This window comes from Apium graveolens, chromosome 10 (assembly GCF_009905375.1).
Source record: "Apium graveolens cultivar Ventura chromosome 10, ASM990537v1, whole genome shotgun sequence".
Lineage (NCBI taxonomy): Eukaryota > Viridiplantae > Streptophyta > Magnoliopsida > Apiales > Apiaceae > Apium > Apium graveolens.
The window spans coordinates 159,444,227-159,458,869 of NC_133656.1; the positions used below are offsets into that span (position 1 = coordinate 159,444,227).

Sequence of the window (14,643 nt, forward strand, 5' to 3'; positions counted from 1 at the left end):
TGTATGGCTGATAAGGTTGTTGCATCGCATTCTGATTGTTGCTCCAGCTGAAGTTAGGATGATTACAGTTATTGGGATGATAAGTGGTTGGTGCTTGCTGCTGTGATCTCTGAAAGTTTCTCACAAATTGAGCTGATTCGCTAGAAATAGTACACTGCTCAGTTTCATGTGCCCCCGCACAAAGTTCACAAACACTAGTAATTTGATTAACTCATAATTAGCCAAATAGTCCACTTTCATCGTCAAAGCTTGAAGTTGAGCAGCTATAGCAGTAGTTGTATCTACTTCCAGATTCATGCGACCTTGCCTTGCAACATTCTTTGCGTAGGATTCTGGTATTCATTAGCTGCCATGAGCTCAATCAACTCATAAGCTTCATTATAGTTTTTGGCCCATAAGGCTCCACCAGATGCTACATCGAGCATAGGTCTATACTGAGCGCCCAAACCATTGTGGAAACAGTTTATAATCATCCAATTAGGAATGCCATGGTGTTGGCACTTCCTTAGCATCTCCTTATATCGATCTCAATCCTCACACAGAGATTCTCCAGTTTGCTGTGCAAACTGAGTAAGAGCATTCCTGATTGCAGAAGTCTTCGTCATATGAAAGAATTTAGTAAAAAAATTTTGAGCAAGATCCTCCCATTTGGTGATAGACCCTGGTGGTAGAGAATGTAACCAGCACTTTGATTTATCCCTCAGCGAGAATGGGAAAAGCCTTAGCTTGATAGCATCTTCAGTCACCCCATTAAACTTGAAAGTATCACAGATCTCGATGAAATCCCTGATGTGCATGTTGGGGTCTTCTGTAGGAGAACCCCCAAACTGAACTGGGTTCTGTATAATCAGAATCTTCCTTGACTTGATCTAAAAAATGTAATCCGAGATGGCTGGTCTGATGATGCTCGATTGAATATTATTGATCTTAGGCTGAGAATAGTCCATCAAAGCCTTAGGAATTTCTGCTTGATCTCCCATCACTACTAAAGATGGTTCCTCGACATTCTCTTCTTCTTCCACTTTCTCTTCCTCCTTAAAAACTTCCCTTTGAATCACTACAGCTTCCTCCTCGGCTTGATCCAGAGTTCTCTTACGAGCCCAAGAACGTGTATGCATACAGGCTCGCTAGAGTACCTGAAACATGACAAGGAAAAAAGTAGGTAAGTAACAATGTCCGAGTCAAAAAACTTTAACGATCACTGATAATAAACATATAAACTAAAAGTTAACAGCGAGTCCCTGGAAGCGGCGCCAAAAACTTGTTAGTCGCTAAGCACGCGCTAATAATTCACGCAAGTATACGCGATTACAAGTAATATAGAATTATTTCTAGTTCGTTCCCACAGAGACAGGTTTAGGTTAACTATGTGATTTATGCACTTATGCAACAATGATATGGTTATTATTCAATGTTAAGATGAATAACAATTTGGGTTTTGATTTTACTACGATTACTATTGAGAATTATACTAGAGAACATTAACTAAAAGATTAAAGAGAGTTGAATAATATATAACACAAACATGAGATTATAACTTCATTAAATACTTCATTCAATAGCCTTTTCATTCTTAACCTTAGCATGTAATGGTGATGACACTAATCAGATAACACGAAACTGATAAACGCCAACTTTTGTTGTACGAATACCATACTACCAGATATCCACAAAAGAGATAGAAGCTGAATAGACATCAATTATATTGAGACCCTATATGTCTATAGAATTTGACAACATAACGGTTTAATGCACAAGTTATCTATCATGATTACGTAGGGCAAGTAAGATGGTTAAAATGACCTACGAATCATGCATAACAAATACATGAACATATGCTAGCATGGCAAGTTCTAAACCCTTAAATTCATTTTCACTTCATTAAAGATTAACACGCTATCTTATAAGTTCGTCACGCTCATAAGACGAATAAGCACAACCAAAACTAGGTTATCATACAATCACCACACACTAAGGCATCGTAACAAATTAACTAAAGAAATCCATAAATAAATCCGCTAGAACCCCACGATAACGATTAGCCCATAATCGGACTCATCATCAACGTGGGTTTCGATGAAAGCATGGTATAATAAACGCAGTCTTTATAAAAAAAATAACAAACAAAGTATGAAACAAGAGTATAGGTTCACGAATAAGAAAACTTGCATCCAAAGTTATAACTTAGAACAGAGAATCTCAAGTATAAACTAGATCTTCTTCGCCTTCGTTGAATTGTGCTAAAACGGTCTTCTTACGCCTTCTCCTTGTGCTCTAGTACATCTTCTTATGAAAAATGACCTTTATTTAGGTATATATAGCAGCCCATGCGTAGTAGAAATCCTCCAATCAAAAGACCATAAAAATCAGGATTCAGAAATCCCGACCCGGCGGCCGCACAATTGATCAGCGCGGGCGCGCTGTGTCTCTGTACTTCGGGCGCGGGCGCGCACTATGACAGAGCGGGCGCGCCGACCTACTAGAGAAAATTCTTTTTTTTTCTTTTCTTGTTGCAATGAGTTGGTCTTCACGAGCTTTATTCCTTGGACACCATCCTATCACCATATTAGAATCAAATCAATGTTAATTCACCTGAATTCCGGATTAATGCCTGAAATGCAAAAACACTAGAAAACACGTTAAAACACCAATAACTTGTGTACAAAAACACCATTTCAAAGCTTAATGAAGCGTTATAAAGTGTCATAAATGCCACTTAACACAGATCTCTTAAGGATAGAGCTTGTCTTGATACTCTTAACACGGAGCGAGAGAAACTGATTTCTCGTGCCACTAATGCTAAGGAATAGCTAAGGAAAACTAGCAAGGATAAAGATGTACCATTGCTGAACATGCACATAAATTGAAATGGCAAGGTCAGGTTATTTATGATTTGCATGATTCTTGGGTTGCAATCCTTATTGAGAAAGGTAAGCTTTGAGCTCAGGTCAACAAACTCCGAGAGGCTCGGCAGAATGGATGGAAGAAGGAGAAGGAAGAAATCTATAATACGGGTATTGAGAAAGGCTTTGTTATGCTTCTCACTACCTTCTTGGGCAATAATCCTACCTATGAATTTAGCTCCTTCGATGCGAAGATATTGTCCTATGTTGCTGACTTCAAGAGGGATAATGCCCAAGCTATAACCGCTAGGAGGGTTGCCTTAGAACTTGATCGTCGCTCTTTTGTCGCAACAGAAAGCGTGGTAGAAGTAGTAAATGAGGTGATTGATTTCGTCATTCCCTAGGATGGTGTTTCTTCTACGAGTCCTTAGAGTTTCCTCATACCCAACTCCCTTATCATTCCTCAAACTCTCTTGCCTTTATATTCCTTTCCACTTCAGTTTCTTTTTATTTTCCTTTCTCTTATCATTATTTCATGAACCAACCCAACATAAGCATCGATTTCAAACATCCCGTCATTCTGGATTCGTGTCCTCAGAATGAATCTTGATAACTTTTATAACTTAGATTCATAATTCATCATACTCGTCTGCCTTTGTTCTGGCTCTAAAGCTTTTACACTATTTCCATAACCTTGGGAAGTACTTTCCCGAAAACAACTTACTGAACTTAAATCAGTTTATCATAACCTCTGGCTTTGTGCCTTCCTTGGCCTTTTACCAGCGGGTGGTCTCTCTCTTAGGAGGGTAAGTGATAAAAACACTCTTTTGTGATTCGTCAATCATTTAGAATCTCAAATGATTCCTGTATTTCCTTTTGCCAGGCTCTTGCCTCGATTGGGTCAGCTTGTTCCTTGGAACTCTGAGAGCTTAGCGACTTAAAAGTCCTGAAAGAATTTCCCACTACATTGTTTCCCTCAAGGTGGTGGTTGGGAATAAAGTATAAGTTCTGTTTAGACAGGTCCATGAATTTCCGTATAGGAGTACCATCTCGGGTCTCCTTATCTCGCTCGACTTTTGTTTTCTTAGTCTAAATATTTCTTCCTACTCCCCATGATTGGGGTCATCTTTTAATTTAAAATCCTCATTTTTCACTTTATTATATTCTGGGTTCCTTATATCTTAATTGCGACCTCCCTGATTATCACATTCAAGGTTTGACCCTAATCTTATTCCTTGTGGGGGCATATTACTTGGAAAAATTCTGAGAATCCCTGGATATTTGTCTTAATTACTTTGCTTAAGTCTTTCCCTTGATCAGTCCTTGCACGATTGCAAATTATGAATTCTCAAGTTCTATAAACTTCATGGCACCCTCTTAAGTGTTAATAGTGCAATTAACAATATGAACTTATCACCACGAACTGATCTGAACTGAAATTAATGAATATATACATAACCATTGGTTCGAGGGTACAACAACTGAACATATTAAAGAGAATTACATCACGTGATCTGATCGCTTCTATCCTAAAAGTACTACCATAGCTAATCATCTAGTCATTAAAACTAATTATTCATAACTTAGGCTAATCCTCCAAAAGCGGTGCTACATGAAACCCTTGTCTGATTGCTCTGGCTCTGCACACTACCATGGATCAAGAAATGCGAGCACGCACGACATCCCTAACCTGCTCCATCACAGAGGTGATGAGGTCTAAGATAGTTGCAAGTAGAGATTGATAAATCTGACCCTCAAGATGGCCTCTAGCTGTAACACGGGTGGTAGCCTCAATCCTTTCCATGCTATGAGCTAATCCCGCTGGAAGTACCCCGCCCTCAATCCTTGGTGCAGTAAGTCGATACAACAGATCACTCCTAACATTACGGGCCTCAGACAGGCCACCCAAAGTCATATGATAATTGGCGATAAGAGAAGCCTGAGTGGTAGCATCTAGCAGTCCATGGGGTGCAGGTGGCGCAGACCCAGGAGATCCAAATGGATAACCAAGCACGGTATCAGGTGATAATGGTGCATGAGATAAAGGTGGCATTTCCTCAGTAGGTGCTGGGCTCTGTACCGGGGAGGGAACAGGAATTGGTGGAACCTCATGGATGTCTACAGGAACCTCTGGAAGAGGGTCTGATACTGGTATAATTGGGGTCGTGGAAGGCCCCACTCCTTCTGCCCTCATTAACCTTTGTGCCCTTGGTAACTCTTCATCCTCTAGTGCCACCCTCGCGGCCATTCTTGCTCTGGTAGTCGCCCTGACTACGGTCATCAATTCCTGAGCGGTCCTCTCTTCATTCTCATCAGGATCCTCCATGAGATCCTCCTCAGCCATAATCCTTTCCGGAATAACATCCTCAACCGCAACATTCTCAATATGAATCTCATCCGGTCCCTCATTAGGGTACTCCATCGGATTCACAATTTGATCTCCAACTTGTAATAAAACATCCTCATGCTGATGCTCCTGAACCTCAGGGTTCGGTGCCCCACTGCCCTATACGAGAACGAGCTATGTTACTATCACGATATTTATAAGGGTTCCCGTAAGGGTTTTAACTGTCAGTACTACGTTAGGTAGCCCGGCTATGAACTTGGCAAGAGTTCTTATTATCTTAGTGAACTTATTATCTTTACGTCACATCATCTCTGAGGTTTATAACGCTTAGCTCTGATACCACTTCTGTAACACCCCCAAATCCGCGGTCGGGGATCCAGGTTGTCACGAGTTTCATTTCCCTTAATAACACCCAATCTTAATAATTAATCAACTACTCTGTACTGTGACCCCACAATAAACACACACACCACAAGTTATAGTCTCAGAGATGAACATCCAAAAATAATCACAAGTCATTTTATTCCACAATTATCATCCAATACACCTTAAAAGGTTTTCTGAATAAATTTACATTTTCTTTGCCATTATTACAATTCATATTATACATGAGTCTGGTACATCAAAAGTTGAAAGCCTAGCCTATTGGTAGTTCCTACCTCAGCTACAGCGGCATCAACGCTTCCCAAAGACTGCAGAACGTTTTCTAACCGCTTGCGAATCGGGAGCTTGGTCCTGTTCATCTTGTCTATCTGATGTTGTGTGATGAAAGAAGAAGGCAAGGGTGAGCAACAAGCCCACCAAAATAATATATAATATGATTAACAATATATGAGCCTTCTCATAGTACTCATGAAAGTCTTGGTCAAAAGAAATGAACCAAGTTTGATATCTTAATGTGATGAAGTCGCAAAATATTCAGTATATATACATATATACTTTTCAAAATCTTGGAAGTCCTCTTCCATGCATAATATACACAAAGTTCCAGTTTATAACTGTAAAAAAAAATATCGTTGCAAGGTGATCTCATATATCTAACCTTGTCTCAACGTTTTTCTGAAAGTCTCTGTCATTCATAAGACAACCATTAACTAGATATAAGTTTAAAACGGTGAAGTTACAAGATACTCCAATATACTTATATCTTTTCCAAATACTACTTGAACTACCACCGTTCAAGTTATAATTAATTTCAAAAGTTCATCACATAGATGAGACTACAAGACCAGATTTGAATAGATTAAATCTTTTAAAATATCATCAAAATACAATGAAGCTACGAGATACTTCATTTGATGCAAACATCATTTTGAAAACTTGACCCTGCCAACACTCAACAATCGCCGAACCGTAGCCTTTCTATCGAAGTGCTCTGGGTAGTGTTGCAGAAATATCCAATTGGATAATGAACTCATTACGGGAGTTTGCTGCGCCAGGAAGACCACTTACGATGATCAGTCGTAGTAGTACAACCCCACCATTTTCTACATGTAGAGGAGAACCTGTCGGATTTACTTGTCAACCGAACACTGAACTCCTAAGGAATGGACCGCCTTAGCGGAACTTCCAGGCCATTTGGGCCAATATAATAAGGCTGGGCCGGCGCTACTCGACCACTTACGCCACTCCTAGTAGAAACTTGTTGATACGGCTCCACCAAGAAGTCATATCTAGTTGGAAAGGAAAACTCACCTATATTTCCCAGGCGATGCCTGTTAATGGATTAACTTGTTCCAAGAATTTTACTTCCCGAGTGTTGGGTAAGTAATCAAAAACTCTTTTATCAAGACAACAACCTTGTTGCGAATATAAAATACACCACAGAGCCGGATCCCTCCGGTTTTGAGCGAGTATTTAAATCCCCTTTTTAAAAGGAAGATCTTAAATATAAAAATGAGTTTTGGGATCCGCTCTAACTTTTTAAAATCATTTTAAAGACTTGAAAACACTTTAAAGAGTGTTTGGAATAATGCTGATTTAATAAAGTAAATCAGTCTCAATATAAAGAAATATCTGAATATTATTATTTAAATAATATTCCCATAAAGAATAATTGAGGTAGAAGTTGGAAAACTTATACATGAAATGAATAGTAATAATCAAAGATATACTTATACGAAAGTAATATCTTTATTTGAATATCAAAAGTAAGTTTGATTATCGAACATTATTCTTTAATAAAATAAAGAATATTAATAAATAATAAGCGGAGTCATAATACCTCGAATGAATATTATAAATAATATTCATTAAATAAAATAAAGGAGTCATACATCCTCAAATGAATATCCAAGTAATATTCAATAATAATCTAAAGGAGTCATAAGTCCTCGAATGAATATTCAAGATAATATTCATTAATAAAATAAAGTTATCGAATAAATCTTATTCGATTAATAGTTTTGAAAACTATAACCATATATATATATATAAATATATATATGTATAAAATCTACTCGGGATCCTCGACTCCCGGTTTTAGAAAATATTTTTACCTTTGGGTCCCTATACTAAGGGTATATGCAAATTACCGCTATTCTCTAGCATAGGTATTATCAACTGAACCAACAGATATATATGGCAAGAATACGAAACAGGCATGCATATGTACCATGTCACATGCTACAATATATCGCAAGAATTTGCTAATATAACCATCATGCATCTATTACAAGATAATGCATATACATATATACATCACAACAACAGTATAACGGGTAGAAAACTTGCCTGAGCGACTGAGGGTTACGAATGGCTTGGGACGAGTCTGGTAACCTATAAACAACAAGTAAGTTGGAATTAAACCAAAGTCACTTGTAAATCTATACTCTAACCAACTCAGACTCTAACGCTTGTTTTGCGCTTTCTGATTCTCTTAAGTCACTCGAGTACCCTCGGCTCCACCATTTTTAATAATTTAACCATTATGAGGTTTAAGGAGATTCCTTCGCGAGTGTCTTACCAACTGCCTAACATACTTAAAATAATTGTTTCATACATTAATTAACCCTTTTTGGTCTTTAACCTATGTTTCAAAGTAAGGCGAGGGGAAAAGTTTCGTTCGCGAAACGCCGTTACTTAAAACGGTCGTTTCTCCTAAACCGTTCATCAGAATCAAACGAACTATATATCAATACGAAGCTCGTAACATGAACTATCTAACATGGCAATGGTCAAAATCTATCAGGGAGTTCTCGGGTCCTAATGTTATGAACAAAAGAAGTCTAAAGTAAATCGGACATTACGACGGCTATGTTTACGCGATTTCCCAAATTTAAACCATTCCAAATCCACCACAATTCAATCCCAATTCAAAACCCAATAAAAACTCCATCCAAACTACATTACAACAGCCCCAAATCAACTCATTATAATCAATTTACTTAGTCTTAAAACTTGAATTTAAACTATACTACATTCTTTAACCAAATCATAAGATTTCAACAATCCATTCACCACCATTCCAACCCAACTCTAAACCAACAATCACTAAGCTACTCTAATACCATATCAACCAAAATCATCCTAATATACAAAGTAAAGCTAGGGTTTGGAGATGATATACCTTCCTTGAAGTGGTGTGAGTAGCTAGGAAGCCTTAGGAAGCCTTGAGGAGTCTTAGGAATGCTTGGATCTTAAAGGAAAAGCAAGAAAATCAAGTTAAAAACCTTGAAATCACTATTCATTGTCTTCTGCATTGATTTATTGGAGAAGATAGAGAATGAATGGGATGCTTAAACTCATAATATAGCCATATCTATGCATAAGGAACACTAGGGAATTATCTTACCAATTTAGGAAGCTTGGATCTTGGTTTTTGAAATTTCTTCCCTTTAAAATTGAAAAAAGCCGAGAGCAACCTTGGTGAAGAGAAATATTTTGTGTTTTGTTTGGTGAAAATGAAATGATTGGCTTGGTGGATGAAGTTTTGTTTTTGTTTTGGTTAATTACCTTATTAACCTTGTCTTTGTGTGGTTATAAACTAACCACATCTCCTTCCCCTTATGTCATGCTTATGTCATGCTCATGATGTCATCCTCCCCTCTTTGTCCTCTTCTCATTGGTTGGGTGACATCATCCCCTCTAATCTCTTTGATTAACTTCCTAATTGTTTGCCTAATGACCGATGATCTGTTATACGGTTCGCTTAACTTTCGCTTTCGTTTATCGTTTGAGGGATCATACCCGGGATCTTATTACTTGGGTTTCCTTAACCTTTCTCAATACATTATATTCCTTTTATGATCCTCTCTTATAATCTTTTAATTTAAATCCTTTTTATCCTGTTACCTTATACTCAATTCTTTCTGTATCTAGTGGATTTCCGGGAAAAACCAAAGTGTTCGGAATTGGATTCTGACGATCTTTTCATACACTTATATACCACATAGAGTACTAATAATATCCCAGAAGATCAATAACAGAACCCCTACATAGTGTGGCATGAAAAGTTTTCTCATTCAGCAAAAACACTATTCATAAAGGTTTCAAAAATTTTCCAAAAATTGGGGTTATTACAGTCTCCCCTCCTTAAAAGGATTCCGTCCCGGAATCAGATAGAAAATGAATAGGGATACTCTCTTAGCATTACACTTTCTAACTCTCAAGTAAATTTTCCCACATTGTGGTCCTACCACCAAACTCCGCCTAGTTTGATAACCCTTCTCTTAAGCACTTGTTCCTTTTCATTCTATAACCCTTCCTGGTTGCTCCATATAGGTTACGTCTGGTTGCATGTCTATGCGCTCATATGCCCCTATTTATCTGGCATCCGAATTACACTTCCTTAACATTGATACGTGAAACACGTTATGACTTGCTACATGTTCTGGGGTAAGGCTAGCTCATATGCTAACTTCCCAATACTTCTTAATATATCCAAGGGCCCGACAAATTGTGGACTTAGCTTTCCTTTCTTTCCGAATCTCATCAATCCTTTCCAAGGGTTTCCAAGGGAATACCTTTAACAACACTAGGTCCCCTACTTCCTATTCTTTGTCCTTTCGTGTCAAATCAACATACTTCTTATGTCCATCTTGGGCTACTACCAGCCGTCCTTTGATTAAATCTATTAAATCCTTGGTCCTTTGGACCACTGCTGGTCCGAGCATCTTGCGCTCTACAACTTCATCCTAACATAAGGGAGATCGACATTGTCTTTCCTCAAGGATCTCATAAGGCGACATCTCGATAATGACATATGCTCTATTGTCGTAAGATAACTTAATCTGCGTTAAGTGATCATTCTAAATTCTTTCAAGTCTATTGCACCAGCTCCCATCATAGCTTCTAGCATTATAGCTTTTACTTCTCAATACCCATTCTTTTCCAGTTCGTAATCGCTACTACCTTCCGTTCCTAATATTATACTGGTTATACTTTTGCTCGTTAGCGTTCTATAACCTTTTAATAACCACGTCAACCTCAGTATCACGAATGTGCTTCCATTCTGACTACCACCATAACTTTACTACTCATTTCTCAGTTGTTTCCATTTTCCAAGGTTTGATCAATCATATATAGAAGTAAAAGAACTTATTGAGAGATCACTATGATCATGAACACTTGTTATATCGCATGGTTAGTACAGAAGGTGGCCAGCCTTTAGTACTTGACAAGCAATTAAACAATAGATGGTATCCTACTAGGCTTCTATCACACAGATAGATAGTCATTCGGCAATACCTCCCCTTCTGGAAGGGTTGTTCTTCTCAGCTTACATGAAATGAAAAGAAGAGAAAAGAACGAACTGAAGAGAATTGTATATTCGTAAAAATTTTATTGCCATAAAATATCTGGCTTGGAATCTACCTTTGAACTATAGAGGTTTGTCATAGGAGAACAAAACATATATGTATTTATATCAACATCAAGTATTATAGCATCGTATTTCACATGCCTAAATATTTTTTGCTATTCCGTTCATCATTCTATGGACCCATGCTCTTCCTCGAGCTTATACCTTTGAAACTCCCTTGATATCAAAAATTGAACCTGGGATCTCATTCTAGACATCATCGTTACTTGAATTCTATGATTGCACCGCAACCTTCCTCGTATAATAATACGACTCTCTATTGATAAGAAAGAATAAATATTCAATAGGTAGATAATATACTTAATTAGTCTATCAACGATAACTTATACACTACCACGACCCGATTAGTGGTACTCAATCTCAACACCCATTCCAATACAACTCTCACGGTTGTAATCAGCTCATTACTCGCAGAATCATTGCTGCCTTACTATGGTCCACCACTGACCTACTGTAGTCATTCATTTTCCATGAAGTCTTAATAGCTAACCATACGGAGTCCATACATCTCGTATCTAATTCTTCTAAGGAGGTAACATGATCACCGTTCATGATTCATGAAGAACACTCCTGAACTTGACGTACTTTCATGACATGAAGTAGATAAAATTGCAGAAGAGTTTCAGTCAAAGCAACGATAGCAGGTTAATACCATTTTTAATCGTATGCCTTCAATTGAAGACTTAACTCAAAGGTTCGTTTAGTCCTTTTTTGAAACATGGTCCTGGCTTATCTCAAGATAGTATCTTCTGAGATAGATAGCCCGCTCATGGCGATTACACGAATTAAACCTTTACCAACTACTATTACGGTTGGGTATTGCACAGTCATCAGAAGGAATGTCAATCGTCCAAACCATAATACAACCTGCATAGCTTTAACCATCATCACTGTATTCCTTTGGCACAAGCGCCTATAATTATCCTCTTACCTTTAAAGTATCGGCCACCTCTTTGGCCTTTCCTGATAGTAAAATTTCCTTACAATCAATGTCATTTTAACCACCTCCAAATAAATTTTCTACCTTATTTCAATCACAGCTTATGTGAAGATGTTTTCCTTAAAATCTGATGAGTAAAAAAAATATTACCATTTTTCCATAAGTTATTGCCTCAGTCTTTAGAGGTTAATCACTGTCACGACTGACTCTCAATCATAATTAGAACATCTTTTTATCTTAAGTCCTAATTGCCCTGAACAACTTCGACCATTACTGGTTCGATCCATACCTTCTCGTGGTTTAACACGTGCCCCACTTGGCATCATTATAATTACGTCATATTTCCTTTATCAACATTTCTATTTTTGAGAATTTTGAATATTACCTTTCTCCTTGTAAAACCTCTAAGGTTATCTTTGAATCGTTCCTCCTGTATTCCCTAGATACAGGGCATATCAAGATACCATTTATTAATACCAGAATCATTGTTTATATACTTCTGAAAAAATTTCTCCACTAATTCTTAAAGGTTGTTATTACCTTAATCCTTTCCAATTCATACTATCAAACTCATACTATCCCTATTAAGGGTGAAATGCCAACCTTTATGCATTCCCCTAGGATTCGTTTTAAGTTACCGATATTCTATCCTTAATTCCACCTTTAAAATGGTACATGCATCCTTCCATGGATAAATCAAGTCATATATCCCTGATAAGGGTGTCTTATTCAATCATTCCCACCTCAATAGTATATGTCTAATTTTCACAATAACATCTGTATTCAAAATGAGGTCAATCAATATGGCCTCCAAAAGATAACAACGGTTATCCGCTTTTCTTGCCTAATTTGGTAACGATAACAAGGATGTTCTGGAAGATATTGGTCGTGTTCAACGTGAACTTCTTCTTAATAATTCCTTATTTACTTTTGTTGTTTATCTCAACAGTCATCTCAATGTTGGGATATCTTTCATACCTGGCGTCTCCCTTTCTGGGTATCAAGCCACCGGTCTTACACTTCATATTCTTAAAGGTCACTTCCTTCATCCAATTTTCCTAATTTCTTACTTCCTTGTCTCCTCAGTCTATCCGCGTCTCATTATTTATCCTTCGAACTATCTTAAGGTTTCCTCGAATCCTCCCAACTTACAGGGGATAAAATATATGTATCTCTTATACCTTCAACCATCAATTTAACTCATGGTGAATCACCCTCATCCTGACGATCACATACTTTTCTATTTTTATTACTACGAGTCCTTAGGGTTTCCTCATACCCAACTCCCTTATCATTCCTCAAACTCTCTTGCCTTTATATTCCTTTCCACTTCAGTTTCTTTTTATTTTCCTTTCTCTTATCATTATTTCATGAACCAACCCAACATAAGCATCGATTTCAAACATCCCGTCATTCTGGATTCGTGTCCTCAGAACGAATCTTGATAACTTTTACAACTTAGATTCATAATTCATCATACTCGTCTGCCTTTGTTCTGGCTTTAAAGCTTTTACACTATTTCCATAACCTTGGGAAGTACTTTCCCGAAAACAACTTACTGAACTTAAATCAGTTTATCATAACCTCTGGCTTCGTGCCTTCCTTGGCCTTTTACCAGCGGGTGGTCTCTCTCTTAGGAGGGTAAGTGACAAAAACACTCTTTTGTGATTCGTCAATCATTTAGAATCTCAAATGATTCCTGTATTTCCTTTAGCCAGGCTCTTGCCTCGACTGGGTCAGCTTGTTCCTTGGAACTCTGAGAGCTTAGCGACTTAAAGGTCCTGAAAGAATTTCCCACTACATTGTTTCCCTCAAGGTGGTGGTTGGGAATAAAGTATAAGTTCTGTTTAGACAGGTCCATGAATTTCCGTATAGGAGTACCGTCTCGGGTCTCCTTATCTCGCTCGACTTTTGTTTTCTTAGTCTAAATATTTCTTCCTACTCCCCATGATTGGGGTCATCTTTTAATTTAAAATCCTCATTTTTCACTTTATTATATTCTGGGTTCCTTATATCTTAATTGCGACCTCCCTGATTATCACATTCAAGGTTTGACCCTAATCTTATTCCTTCTGGGGGCATATTACTTGGAAAAATTTTGAGAATCTCTGGATATTTGTCTTACTTACTTTGCTTAAGTCTTTCCCTCGATCAGTCCTTGCACGATTGCAAATTATGAATTCTCAAGTTCTATAAACTTCATGGCACCCTCTTAAGTGTTAATAGTGCAATTAACAATATGAACTTATCACCACGAACTGATCTGAACTGAAATTAACGAATATATACATAACCATTGGTTCGAGGGTACAACAACTGAACATATTAAAGAGAATTACATCATGTGATCTGATCGCTTCTATCCTAAAAGTACTACCATAGCTAATCATCTAGTCATTAAAACTAATCATTCATAACTTAGGCTAATCCTCCAAAAGCGGTGCTACATGAAACCCTTGTCTGATTGCTCTGGCTCTGCACACTACCATGGATCAAGAAATGCGAGCACGCACGACATCCCTAACCTGCTCCATCACAGAGGTGATGAGGTCTAAGATAGTTGCAAGTAGAGATGGATCAATCTGACCCTCAAGATGGCCTCTAGCTGTAACACGGGTGGTGACCTCAATCCTTTCCATGCTATGAGCTAATCCCGCAGGAAGTACACCGCCCTCAATCCTTGGTGCAGTAA

The 14,643-nt window shown here is 37.8% G+C and overlaps 1 non-coding gene across 1 annotated transcript; it reads left to right on the top strand.

The window, feature by feature from the left end:
- Positions 1 to 483: 483 nt before the first annotated feature.
- Positions 484 to 590, top strand: LOC141694768 (small nucleolar RNA R71). The gene has a single exon (XR_012564052.1). It is a non-coding gene; the product is annotated as a small nucleolar RNA R71 (small nucleolar RNA).
- The last annotated feature ends 14,053 nt before the right edge of the window (positions 591 to 14,643 follow it).